This window comes from Haliotis rubra, unplaced genomic scaffold, assembly GCF_003918875.1.
Source record: "Haliotis rubra isolate DU_JTF1 unplaced genomic scaffold, ASM391887v1 Scf180, whole genome shotgun sequence".
NCBI lineage: Eukaryota > Metazoa > Mollusca > Gastropoda > Lepetellida > Haliotidae > Haliotis > Haliotis rubra.
The window spans coordinates 652,685-665,768 of NW_025765781.1; the positions used below are offsets into that span (position 1 = coordinate 652,685).

At 39.7% G+C, this 13,084-nt stretch overlaps 1 protein-coding gene and 2 non-coding genes across 3 annotated transcripts in view; all 3 read left to right on the forward strand.

The window, feature by feature from the left end:
- Positions 1-13,084, forward strand: part of LOC124273424 — a 61,537-nt gene that overhangs the window by 16,844 nt on the left and 31,609 nt on the right.
- On the forward strand, positions 4,793-4,878 carry Trnay-gua. Its single transcript is given in 2 exon segments — positions 4,793-4,829; positions 4,843-4,878. It is a non-coding gene; the product is annotated as a tRNA-Tyr (tRNA).
- Trnay-gua lies at positions 11,077-11,162 on the forward strand. Its single transcript is given in 2 exon segments — positions 11,077-11,113; positions 11,127-11,162. It is a non-coding gene; the product is annotated as a tRNA-Tyr (tRNA).

Below are 13,084 nucleotides of genomic sequence, written 5' to 3' on the forward strand. Positions count from 1 at the left end.
TTCAAAGGTATTTTAATGCTGTACTTTTACATTGTATTCAATTAATGTATAATTACTGAAAAGCCTCAATCTCTTTATTGTGGTAGTATACCTGTGAAACCTTGACCGAGCCGTCAAACTAATTATAATGATATGAACACAAATGAACTTGGGATTCTTTTTCAGTTTGGGAATTTTTTCTGAATTTTACTGCAGACTTGAAGTCAAATATCCGCTTCTGAACAAGGCGAAATGAAGTCATGAATGAATCGCATGAATGTATGACAAGATGTTTCCCTCTAAGTAAATCTGCTTCCATAAACGCTGATAGCTCCACGCGTCAGGACATAGCAGCCTGTGTTTACAGGGGAAGTAGTAGTCAGTCATTTACGCTAACAGATACTAACGAGATGTTGAAAGGTTAAAGGTCAGCAGGGAGCTGCCGCCCAAGGGCATGATGTAATGTAATCACGGTGTCATGTTGGCAGTCGGCCACACGGAAACCAATGTGTGGATATGATGGCTGTCACTCACGGTGTACCACAATACTAAAACTGACAGTGAATGTTTCTCCGGACATGTTTTATTCACTCTGAATTACATTAGGTACGAGTTGGTCGACTAATTTCTTGTTGACCTGATTCAACCACAGTCAAAACAGGATTATTTTATGTTATTGTTTATGTTCTATATTTTCCTGTTTACTGTTTTTGATTTTTTGTTTTAGTTCATGATGGTATTATTTACGAAAGTTGTTTTATTTTATTTTTACTTTGGTGCCATTGATCTACTTCTGCTGTTAATCTGACACAGTGTTGTATATTTTGTCAGACTATTAAATTAGTTATTGAAAAATAACTTGGGTAAATTTAATTAGAAATTAGTATGATGAAAGTAAAACAATCTAGTCATCATTGTATCAGGTTGGATTATGTTGAAGCTCACCTCTACTTTTAATGGAGACTAGCACTACTTTAATGGAGCCATGTTCACCTTAAACTGAGTGTTGCATCCCTTAATTCCTTTCACCTTTGATGGAGCCATGTTCATCTTTGATGCAGCCATGTTTACAATGTTCACTTTTGATGGAGCCATTTTCACCATGTTCACCTTTGATGGAGCCATTTTCATTATGTTCACCTTTGATGGAGCCATGTTCACCTTTGATTAAATCTAGCACCTGTGTAATGAAGTTACTTTCACCAGGATCACCTTTAAGGAAGCCATGTTCACCTTTACCGAGAATAGCTCCCCGGTTTATAAAGCCTAGTTTTACTTACGTTAATCAGCCTCTTTTCCGAAATCAAATGGTAAATCAAATGACTGGTCAGTTTGCCGCAGCAGCCCTAGAAACTTGTGTTCTTCAAAACAAGTCACACCAGTCTTAGTCTGGTTTTAACCTAATTTCACTGGTTTGAAGTTTGTCCTGCTTGAACGAGACAAATATGTTTACGACGTATAATTTTCTATCGCGCAAAGCCATGAGAAATGGTTCAGAATCCCAGTCCTCGACAGCTACCATCATTGCCCTCAACATATATTACTGGTCTCGGGCTAGCAGACCAGCATGTTGTAAGGCTGTTCTGTACAGGAAGAGACCAAGCTGTTTGCACCAGGATGTGGGGAAGTCTGACAAGGAAGGAAGTCTATACATACCATAACAACAACCATTTAAGCCATTCAATAAGTTGCTTCATCAGTTACAGAAACTCATGAATTATGACAGGTCTGATGGAATATTGGACAAAAGTCTTTATATCTATTTTTACTGTTTTTGGTCTCATTCAGTCTTTTATTACATGTAAAGTCAACTGTATAATCGTGTAATTGCCACTCAATAAACTCACTTAGTAAACTCAGGAATGATGTTTCAGTCATAAAGACCTCTTTTGGTTTTCAGGCGATTGGGTTTAGCAGTGGTTAAAGACCTCTTTTGAGGGCCGGGTTCACATTCACATGGGTACAATTAAGCCCATTTTCTGGATGATATTGCTGGATATCTAAAAGCGTGTAAAACCAAACTCACTCACTCACTCTTTGGTTTAATCAAGTTTATGGAGATATCGTGATTAATCTTCAATTGTTTACCAGAGATGTCTTAAATATAAAAAGGTATTGCCAGTAGTTACATCATGTTCAGGTTTAAGTGTTTCAGCGAGACCTCCCTGTGATGCTTATTCAAGTAAAGTCTTCTCTTTGTCAGTTAGATTTGTCTAAATTATTTAAAAGATTTTAATTGACACCCAATAAAATCAGTGTAAAATCTCCATTCAGTCCCGAAGATCTTCTAGTTTTCGAGGCGGTGGGGTAGCCTAGTGGTTCAAGCATTCGCTCGTCACACCGAAGACCTGGGTTCGATTCCCCACATGGGTACAATGTGTGAAGCCCATTTCTGGTGACCCCCCGTGATATTGCTGGGATATTGCTAAAATCAGGGTAAACCCATATTCACTCACTCACTCACTCACACAAAGTGTCCAAAGTGATGAAATAAATCCTGTTGCTGGGAATCATGGAAGCCGAAGCACTGAAAATCCCCATGATCCCCACATGGATGGTTTAGCTGTGATTGCAGTGGTCTACAGCTTAGTCTTAATTCAAAATAAGTAATATACTGAGAAATAATTTGTGTTATGCCTAAACTGTGATACTGTACAGTTTTACTGTTCTCTGTCAACAGGTATTTAATAATAACTAACTTTTCTCATGGCTGCAATATTGCCTATGTGAAGTAAAATGATAAAATGCTCACTCATTCACTCACTCATGTTTGTCTACATTGCTTTTTGAGTAATTGCATCATCACTTCACTTCATCTAAAATATTGATGACCTTAATGTTTAGCTTTGAACAGCATAACGTTGACACAGTCTGTATTTGGTACAATGTGTGAAGCCCATTTCTTGTGTCCCCTGCTGTGATATTGCTGGAATATTGCTAAAAGCGGCGTAAAACTAAACTCACCTACTCACAATCTCTGTCAAACATTACATGGAAAATTAAACTTAAAACAATCGTAGCCCACTTTTTGATTAAAAGATATTTGTAAAAACAACAGTCGCTCAGTCTTGTGTAAATCTTTGATTGTCTTGTCCAAACATTGACCCAGGAATGTCTCAACATTCCACATCCACACAGCCTCAATAAACAGGGTTCTGCCCTACAGAATGTAGGTGAAACTCATGATGAATGCCTCTTTGTATTACACTGTCATTGTAATGACCTACCATCCAGCACAGATATTAATAATAACTTGAGGTTGACGTCGAATTCAGAACGAGCAGTCATGCAGTCACTGAGGTTTCTTTGACGTCTTTAGTGACATACAATGTCTTTTGTTGGCGTAAAGGACTGTGTTTGGTTGTAACGATATTCCGTTTGTTAGAAATACTTGTCTCAAAGTAGCTGCAAGTTAGATTGAGGTGACTTGCGTTAAGTGACATACATTGTCTTGTACTGAGGAACAGGAGCTTGATTGTAATATATTATATATTTGAAATGCTTGTCTTAAAATATATCCACTGAAATTTAGATAAAGTATGTTTAGTGACATACATTATCATGTTGTATTGAGGCATGGCAACAAGGTTGTAACACATATATTTTAAAATACTTATCTCAAATTGACTTCCAGTGGTAGTGAGCTTGCTAAATTTAGTGATATACGATGTCTTGTGTTGGCGTACAGGACTGAGTTGGTTGTAACCATATAGCATTTGTTAAAAATACCTGTCTCAAAGTACATGCAAGTTGGATTGAGATGACTTGTGTTCAGACCAAGGTTTATTGTAACAACATATTTAAAAAACTTTTCTGAAAATGACTTCCAGTTGGATTGAGGTGACATACATATTGTGTGTTGCTGGGGTAGAAGAGTTTGATTGTATCATATATTTGAATACTTGTCTCGAAATATTTCCATGAAAATTTATATAAATTGTGTCTAGTGACATACAATTTCTAATGTATTGAGATATGAGAAAAATTTTGATTATATCATATATATTTAAAATACTTGACTCAAACTGACTTACAGTGAAATTGAGGTGACTTCTATTTTGTGACATACAATGTCTTGTATTGGGGTACAGAAATTTTGTATTTTAATGTTTGTATTTGAAATACTTGTCTCAAATTTGTCAGTGTTCAGTGACATACAGTGTCTTGTATTCAGAGGTATGAGAACAGGTTTAGTTTTAACATTCTCTCAAAGTGACTTAGAGTTGGATTGAGGCAACTTATATTTTGTGACATACAGTGTCTTGTATTGGGGTACAGAAATTTGTTTGATTGTAGTGTATATATTTGCAATACCAGTCTCAAATTTACTTCCAGTAAAATTCAGGTGATTTATATTTAGTGACATAATCTGTCTTGTATTGGGTACAAGATTACCTTTAGCTGTAACATATATGTTAAAAATTCATGCCTCAAAGTGACTGTGACTGAGTTCAGTGTTTAAAATAAAACATGAAAGTCAAGACGTCCTTGTTGTAACCCTAGTACGATGTAACAAATCAAGGCCTGAAGATTCATCTATATTTTTCTACAGCAGACCATCAACCAAGATCCCCCAGAAACTGTAATGCGATATTTGTACCGAGATTCATGGTATTGTAATCTTCAGTCTGGTTGCTAAGAGGCTGGTTATTGTGGAGCTGGGTGATATGTTAGCAGGTCGGCCAAGCCGCCAGGCAGGTTACAGCTAATGGCTGTATGACGTCAATCCCTGCCTCGGCTAGTATTGATTTACAAGCCCTCACTGTGGGCTGCCAGGAGAATTACCTGCTCTGAAGTGCTATTCACTTTCAGCCCCGTGATAGCTCAGTTGGTAGAGCGGAGGACTGTAGAGGTTTAGCTGACATCCTTAGGTCGGTGGTTCAAATCCGCCTCGCGGGAACTTTTTGCATTTTTTAATGAATCTTTTTGCATGTGTTTGAAGTTTGACAGATATTTTTGGGATTTGTGAATTGAATCAAAACACTATTTTTAATAAAAAAAATATTTTAAGTATGTGCTACTAGTACTTAAAATAAGTATCTTGTGATAAGACAAGTACATGTGGAAATGGGCACTAAATATGGTTATTTCAATATTGCCATGTTCACTAAAATCACTGTCATCTTTAGGCTTGGATTCCGGCAGGAACTAGTACATGTAGTTGGAGATAAAATAAAAAATGAATGTTCTTTGAAAGGTTATTTGAATATTACCACGTTCCAAAAGATCGCTAAGATCTTTAGGCTGGGATTCCTCGCAGGAGCCCGTAGTTGGCAAATAATTTAGATATATTGAATTTTCTGTTCTAAATAGATATTTAGATATAAACATGCTTACTAAGCTAAGTCCATCACTTTTAATGATTTGTGCACAGCTGGAATGAATAAGATTGTTCGTTTTACATTTTTCATCCAACTTTAGTGTGTGTAGGGTTGGCAGAAAAAAGTGTGACTTAATCATCTGGTACTACTCTACTGGTTTCATGGAATAGAACGTAGTAGCCAGGCTCTAGGAAGCCTAAACAGCAATGTTATTGGCATCATGAAGCGTGATAATAGGGAAAGTATTTCCTGTATTGGCAGGTGGAAATTATCACCTAACGTGTATTGATTTCCGAGATGGCAATATGGGACAGGTGTGTTTGTCAGGTGATGACATTGATTCATGGAATAATTAAATCCGTATATATTCCTGAAAACAATTTACAGAACACTCACACATAGAAAGCTCTGTTGCAAGACCCGTCAGCTTTGACAAATGAACAAGAGTCTTACACTAAGGTGTTTTTAACTTTTTTTGAATAGTACATATATTCCCTCAGTATGGAAAGTGTTGGAGGGTTGATATCCTTCATTTGAGCCCCCAAGTTATTCTATATCAGCCCCATGATAGCATAGTTGGTAGAAGCGGAGGACTGTAGAGGTTTAGCTGACATCCTTAGGTCGGTTGTCCAAATCCGCCTCGCGGGAAATATTTTGACATTTTACTCAGAAGAAGAATGAATTATTTTTGTAGTTAATGGTAAATGGATGTTGGCAGGAACTGGTTAAATGTTTGAATAATTTGTGATGATAGTTGTAAGACATTTTTCTTATATGAATATTAAAGTATTTTAAAATGTAATGTCACATACGCCAGAAGTAAAGAAATATTTAAATGTATATTTTTATATTTATAAATTTGTTGTCAATTTTAAGCCCAGAGATATGTACAAAAATGAAATCTGGGCTTATGTATCTGATAAAAGAGTATGAAATTATGGTTCCCACTAGTCCATAGTCATTGACAGGGTTATGAGGTACATTGTTCAGACATATTTAACCAATATCCACTGTTAATCTCGTGAAAAAAGGGGGCGGCGGGGTAGCCTAGTGGTTAAAGCGTTGGCTCGTCACGCCGAAGACCCGGGTTCGAATCCCCACATGGGTACAATGTGTGAAGCCCATTTCTGGTGTCCCCCGCCGTGATGTTGCTGGAATATTGCTAAAAGCGGCGTAAAACCAAAACTCAGTCAGTCAGTCGTGAAAAAAGGGAAGAAAGATGTTTTCAGTAATATTCTCAAAGAAATCACAATTTGATTTATGAAGCCTATGTTCACAGTTGACATGTTTTTGGAGTATATCTGTTACATTGTGTGCAGCATATGGTATAAGGGTAGCCATGGAACTTGTAGACAGCGTTTAAAACTCCCAAAATTCCAAGCCAGACAGCTGGACTGGTAACTTTTATAAATTACCAGTCCGATTACAAACTTGCCTGTCCGGTTTTCAACAAAGAAAAAAAAATCAGGTTTCTTAATACTTTACTGTTTGTAGGTATCACAATGAACAACCTAGCACTAACAGGCAATGCACCGAGTTAAGGTAAACTGCAAGTACATCAGCCTGGTTCCATGGATCTGGTTCCACAGTGTCGGAGCGTTGACGCAGGCGCAACACACCCAGGTTATTAGGCTGAAAGTACATGTGTTGTGATTGGTTATTGTAAAATGAACTGTCCAGTCGTAAATAGTTTAACATAATTATCATAATACCTTAAACACTCAAACTGACGACAAGAAAACCTGTTTGATATTATGAAATATTTACTGTTAGGGATAAAACCACCGGACCACCACATCGACCAGACCACCGGACAGGCTACTTTTGAACTTAAAATGACTGTCCGAGATGAAAATAGACCGTTCTTGACGGTGGGGCAGGCGAGAATTTTAAGCGCTGTTGTAGCGTCAGCAAATTCTAGTCCCTAGAAAATAGGGGCAATGTGATAGCTTAGTGGTGAAAGCATTTTCTCGTCACACCTAAGATCCCAGTTCGATAACCACATGGTTGCAATGTGTGAAGCCCATTTCTGGTGTTTGTGATAGTGCTGGAATATTGCTGAAAGCAAAGTAACACTAAACTCACTCACTCTGAAAAATATATCATTTTAATGGAAACGACAGGGATGTTCAATTATTATGCCAGAATTGCCTAACCCCCGGAAAACAATGCTATACAAGTGGGAAAATGTCATTTAGTTGCATTTGGGCAAGTATGAAAATATGCAGGGCTTGAAACTTAAAAGATGTGCTTTAAAAGTAATATATATTTCTAGTTTTATTGAAATGTCACTAACATGAAAACACAAGGAATAATGGCGTAACTGATGGAGAAGAAGGACAAAACAGATGAAAAATCAGAAATGAAAGTTTCAATACTCTTGGTTAGGCTGGCCTCTTTGTCGTGTATTTAGACACTCCTCTCTGATTAAGGAGGGCAAGCTGCAAATCAGACTGGGCAGGTAGCATCTTTGAGTTTACTTGCCCAGAACAAATAACTCCATTTAAATTGAAAGGAGTCCCAGTAAGATGGGAGTTTCAGAACCAGGAAAGTCTTGACAGGCTTCATTTAGTGATTTTTGGATTATAGTAAAGCTGGGCACAATTGAAATACACCATGCTGTCATCAATGTGTGGATGATTGATTAGAGTGATCACATGGTAGTGTCTCTTGTAACACTGCATCTGTCTGATGGGGCTAACTCTCACAGCCCGTGATAGCTGGAGTGATCACGTGGTAGTGTCTCTTGTAACACTGCATCTGTCTGATGGGGCTACTCTCACAGCCCCTTGATAGCTGGAGTGATCACGTGGTAGTGTCTCTTGTAACACTGCATCTGTCCGATGGGGCTTACTCTCAGCCCCGTGATAGCTGGAGTGATCAGCCCTTGTAACACTGCATGATGGGGCTGGAGTGATCTGTCCGATGGGGATTACTCTCACAGGATAGCTAGTGATCACGTGGTAGAGTCTCTTGTAACACTGCATCTGTCCGATGGGGTTACTCTCACAGCCCCCTGATAGCTGGAGTGATCACGTGGTAGTGTCTCTTGTAACACTGCATCTGTCCGATGGGGTTACTCTCACAGCCCCCTGATAGCTGGAGTGATCACGTGGTAGTGTCTCTTGTAACACTGCATCTGTCCGATGGGGCTACTCTCACAGCCCCGTGATAGCTGGAGTGATCACGTGGTAGTGTCTCTTGTAACACTGCATCTGTCCGATGGGGCTACTCTCACAGCCCCGTGATAGCTGGAGTGATCACGTGGTAGTGTCTCTTGTAACACTGCATCTGTCTGATGGGGCTACTCTCACAGCCCCATGATAGCTGGAGTGATCACGTGGTAGTGTCTCTTGTAACACTGCATCTGTCCGATGGGGTTACTCTCACAGCCCCGTGATAGCTGGAGTGATCACGTGGTAGTGTCTCTTGTAACACTGCATCTGTCCGATGGGGCTACTCTCACAGCCCCCTGATGAGCTGGAGTGATCTGTCGATGGGGCTACTCTCACGCCCCGGTGATAGCTGGAGTGATCACGTGTAGTGTCTCTTGTAACACTGCATCTGTCTCTCACAGCCCGTGGGGCTGGAGTGATGGCTCTCTTGTAACCCCTGATAGCTGGAGCTGATCATCATGGTAGTGTCTCTTGTAACACTGCATCTGTCCGATGGGGCTACTCTCACAGCCCCATGATAGCTGGAGTGATCACGTGGTAGTGTCTCTTGTAACACTGCATCTGTCCGATGGGGCTACTCTCACACCCCGTGATAGCTGGAGTGATCACATGGTAGTGTCTCTTGTAACACTGCATCTGTCTGATGGGGCTAACTCTCACAGCCCGTGATAGCTGGAGTGATCACGTGGTAGTGTCTCTTGTAACACTGCATCTGTCCGATGGGGCTAACTGCATAGCTGGAGTGATCACGTGGTAGTGTCTCTTGTAACACTGCATCTGTCTGATGGGGCTAACTCTCACAGCCCAGTGATAGCTGGAGTGATCACAGCCCCTTGTAACACTGCATCTGGATGGGGCTAACTCTCACAGCCCCATGATAGCTGGAGTGATCACGTGGTAGAGTCTCTTGTAACACTGCATCTGTCTGATGGGGCTACTCTCACAGCCCCATGATAGCTGGAGTGATCACGTGGTAGTGTCTCTTGTAACACTGCATCTGTCCGATGGGGCTACTCTCACAGCCCCATGATAGCTGGAGTGATCACGTGGTAGTGTCTCTTGTAACACTGCATCTGTCCGATGGGGCTAACTCTCACAGCCCCATGATAGCTCAGTTGGTTGAGTGGAGGACTGCAGAGGTTCAGCTGACATCCTTACGTCGGTGGTTCAAATCCACCTCGAGGGAACTTTTTACAACATTATTGTAATCTTTGTTTTTTAATGATTTCAATGTGTTGATATATATTTCGACAAACTTTTGTAGACCTGATTCTTTGTTATGTCTAAAGATTTGCTTACAGTTATGTTGAAATAATTTTATTGTGAAAGATGTATAGGTGCCATGAACAGTTAAGTGTTTGAGGAAAGAGGAATAAGAATCGGTCAGTATTGGTTAGTCAGTCAGAGTCATGTACAGTCAGTCAGTTTCAGTCAGTTTGTCTCGTGGAACACCCACTCATCAGGAAACACTTTATGAACATACTGGTAATGTCACTGAGTCATGTATTGAACAAGCAGACCTGGATGTATGGAACTGAAAAGTAGTTCCTGGTAGAAGACGTCATTTGTATATTTATCAGATTGTGAGACTTTTTCAGATCGATATATCACTCTGATAACACTGTTTCCTTGCATGATGAATGAAGTATACGAACAAGTGGTTAGTTTCAGGACGAACAGTCCAGGTCATTGATGATAGGGCCCGAACGAAATGATGTCAGGTACTAGATGCATAATGTCAGGTCCTTGATTGGATGATGTCAGGTCCAAGATGGGATGATGTCAGGTCCTAGATGGAATGATGTCAGGTCCCTAGATGGAATGATGTCAGGTCCTAGATGGGATGATGTCAGGTCCTAGATGGGATGATGTCAGGTCCTAGATGGGATGATGTCAGGTCCTAGATGGATGATGTCAGGTCCTAGATGGGATGATGTCAGGTCCTAGATGGGATGATGTCAGGTCCATGATTAATGATATCAGGTCCAGATAGGGCAAAATGATAAGACAGAAATAGCTTCGTGCAAGCTATTATTAGTAACTACTTCAAAATAAGATTGTCATGAGCAGATGAAATTGATCAGAAGTTTACCACTGAGTGACATGTCACTATACCAATATACCGCGTTACCTCTAATAAATCTTGAAAATTGCTTGAATGAGTCCCAAGCACATGCGGAGTGTGAGATACAGAGGGTGATTCATTAATTTCAATCATATCTGATCAATGCGGAGCTTCCTCATGTGTACACCTCTGTGTGTACACAGTTATGTCTGTCGCAGATAGAGTCAGGTCAAATAGTGTCAAGAATTAGAGGAAATACATGACTTCATCCTGTGTGGATTAATATCCTCCTGTATGTACAGAGATATCTACGACTGACACGGCCCTGTCAGTTTGCATGCAGGACTAGAGAAACTACAGTACGTCACAATACACACCTGTATGTACAGAGATATTAATATCAGACACCGCCCTGTCAATTAGCATGAGGATGTACTCAGCTGTAGTTTTATGAGAGTCCACACTGCTATACCTAGTGAGCTGTCTGTACTGTCTCCTTTGGAAGATGTATTGTTGGGAATGCTTCTCTCACAGCCCCGTGATAGCTCAGTTGGTAGAGCGGAGGACTGTAGAGGTTTAGCTGGCATCCTTAGGTCGGTGGTTCAAATCCGCCTCGCGGGAAATGTTTTATTATTGTCTTAATGTTTTTGGAAGTTTTGAAGTAAATTAATTTTAGACATTAAGAGTTTCTTACATGAAATATAATTTAGTACTCTGCAGTGTGTATCTGCAGATGAAATAAAGACGCTACAAAGATTTAAGAACTGCAGTTGCTACATGAAGTTACTACAGCTGCTTCAATGATGTACCATAGATGTTGCATGCATGTATCACAGTTGCTACATGTGTGTACTGCAGTTGCTGTGTGGGTGTGTTAGTAGTCATTTGCTGTGTTCGCATTCTACTACACTTGCTACATAGGTGTACTCATTTGCTACATACATCTACTACAGTTGCTATATAGGTGTATGGCAGGGGTCATGTAGCCTGGTGGTTAAAGTGTTTGGTAGTCACACTGAAGACCCGGGTTCAATTCACCACATGGGTACAAAGTGTGAAGGCCATCTTTTGTGTCTCCCGCCATGATATTGCTGGAATATTGCTAAAAGTGGCGTTAAACTAAAAATTCACTACATACTCATGTAGGTGTACTGCAGAATGAGGACTAATTTTTATGGATATACAACTTCTTTATTCTGTATAGGCGATGTTTCGATATAGATTCTAATGCCGTCAAACTACATTAGAATCAATGTCGAAATGTTGACAACAACATTAGAATCTATGACGGGACGTCCGCCTATACAGAATAAAGAAGATGTATATCCATAATAAATAGTCCTCATGCATCATCTACCCAACTTCTAGAATGACAATCAAAGTTGTTACATAGAGGATACTAAATGATCTTCCGTGTAATACCATTTTAATTAAACGAGTTAATGAATTGGTATCAAAAGCGCTTTCGCTCGTTTGATACTAACTCATTCACGAGTTTCATAAACATGGTATTTCACAGAAGCGAGTTTACTATTCTGTTAATACTCTCCAACATAAATTGATCGAAACTGCCTAGGGTGTGATGACTCGAGTCATCTTTCCGCGAGCCAAGCCAAGTCTGATACCATTGTGACGGAGGTATTAGCATTGTGACGTCATGTAAACAATTATGACGTCATACGTCCGGCATCACGCGATGTTATTACACAATGTGTAGTAACATTGTAGATTTATTAAACAGTGATATCTTCAATGGGTGAGTAATAAAATGATTTATTACAATTGCCATGTGGGTTTACTACAATTGCTACAATTATGTTCTACAATTGCTACATAGGTGTACTGCAGTTGCTACATTTATGCACTACAGTTACTACAAATATATGTATTACAGTTGCGGGGCGGTGGGGTAGCCTAGTGGTTAAAGCGTTGGCTCGTCACGCTGAAGACCCGGGTTCGAATCCCCACATGGGTACAATGTGTGAAGCCCATTTCTGGTGTTCCCCCGCCGTGATGTAGCTGGAATATTGCTAAAAGCGGCGTAAAACCAAACTCAGTCAGTCAGTCAGTATTACAGTTGCTACAATCATGTACTTCAATTGTTATATAGGTGTGCTACAGTTGTATAGGGGTACTACAGTTACTACATATATGTACTACCGTTGCTACAATGACTTGCTAAAATTTCTACAATGATTTACTACAGTTGCTACATAAATGTAGTACAATTCCTACATTGATGTACAACATTCGCTACATGGATTTGTTTCATTCCATTTCCTTGTCCTGAGGTGTTTACAAACACAGTTCTCACTACACACATATCATTGTGGGTTATCTGGTATGTACACAACTGTTGTAAACAGCTGATTAGAGATGCACAGGTCTTTGACCTTTCTTCAAGCCAGATCGTTCATCTGGCCAGCACACAATGAACCGTGCATTTTGTGAATTTTCTGCACCAAATCATTAATTGTTGTATTCTCAGTGTATACTATCTACACATAAAATTTCATTGTCTTTCTTAAAATCTATTTGAACCA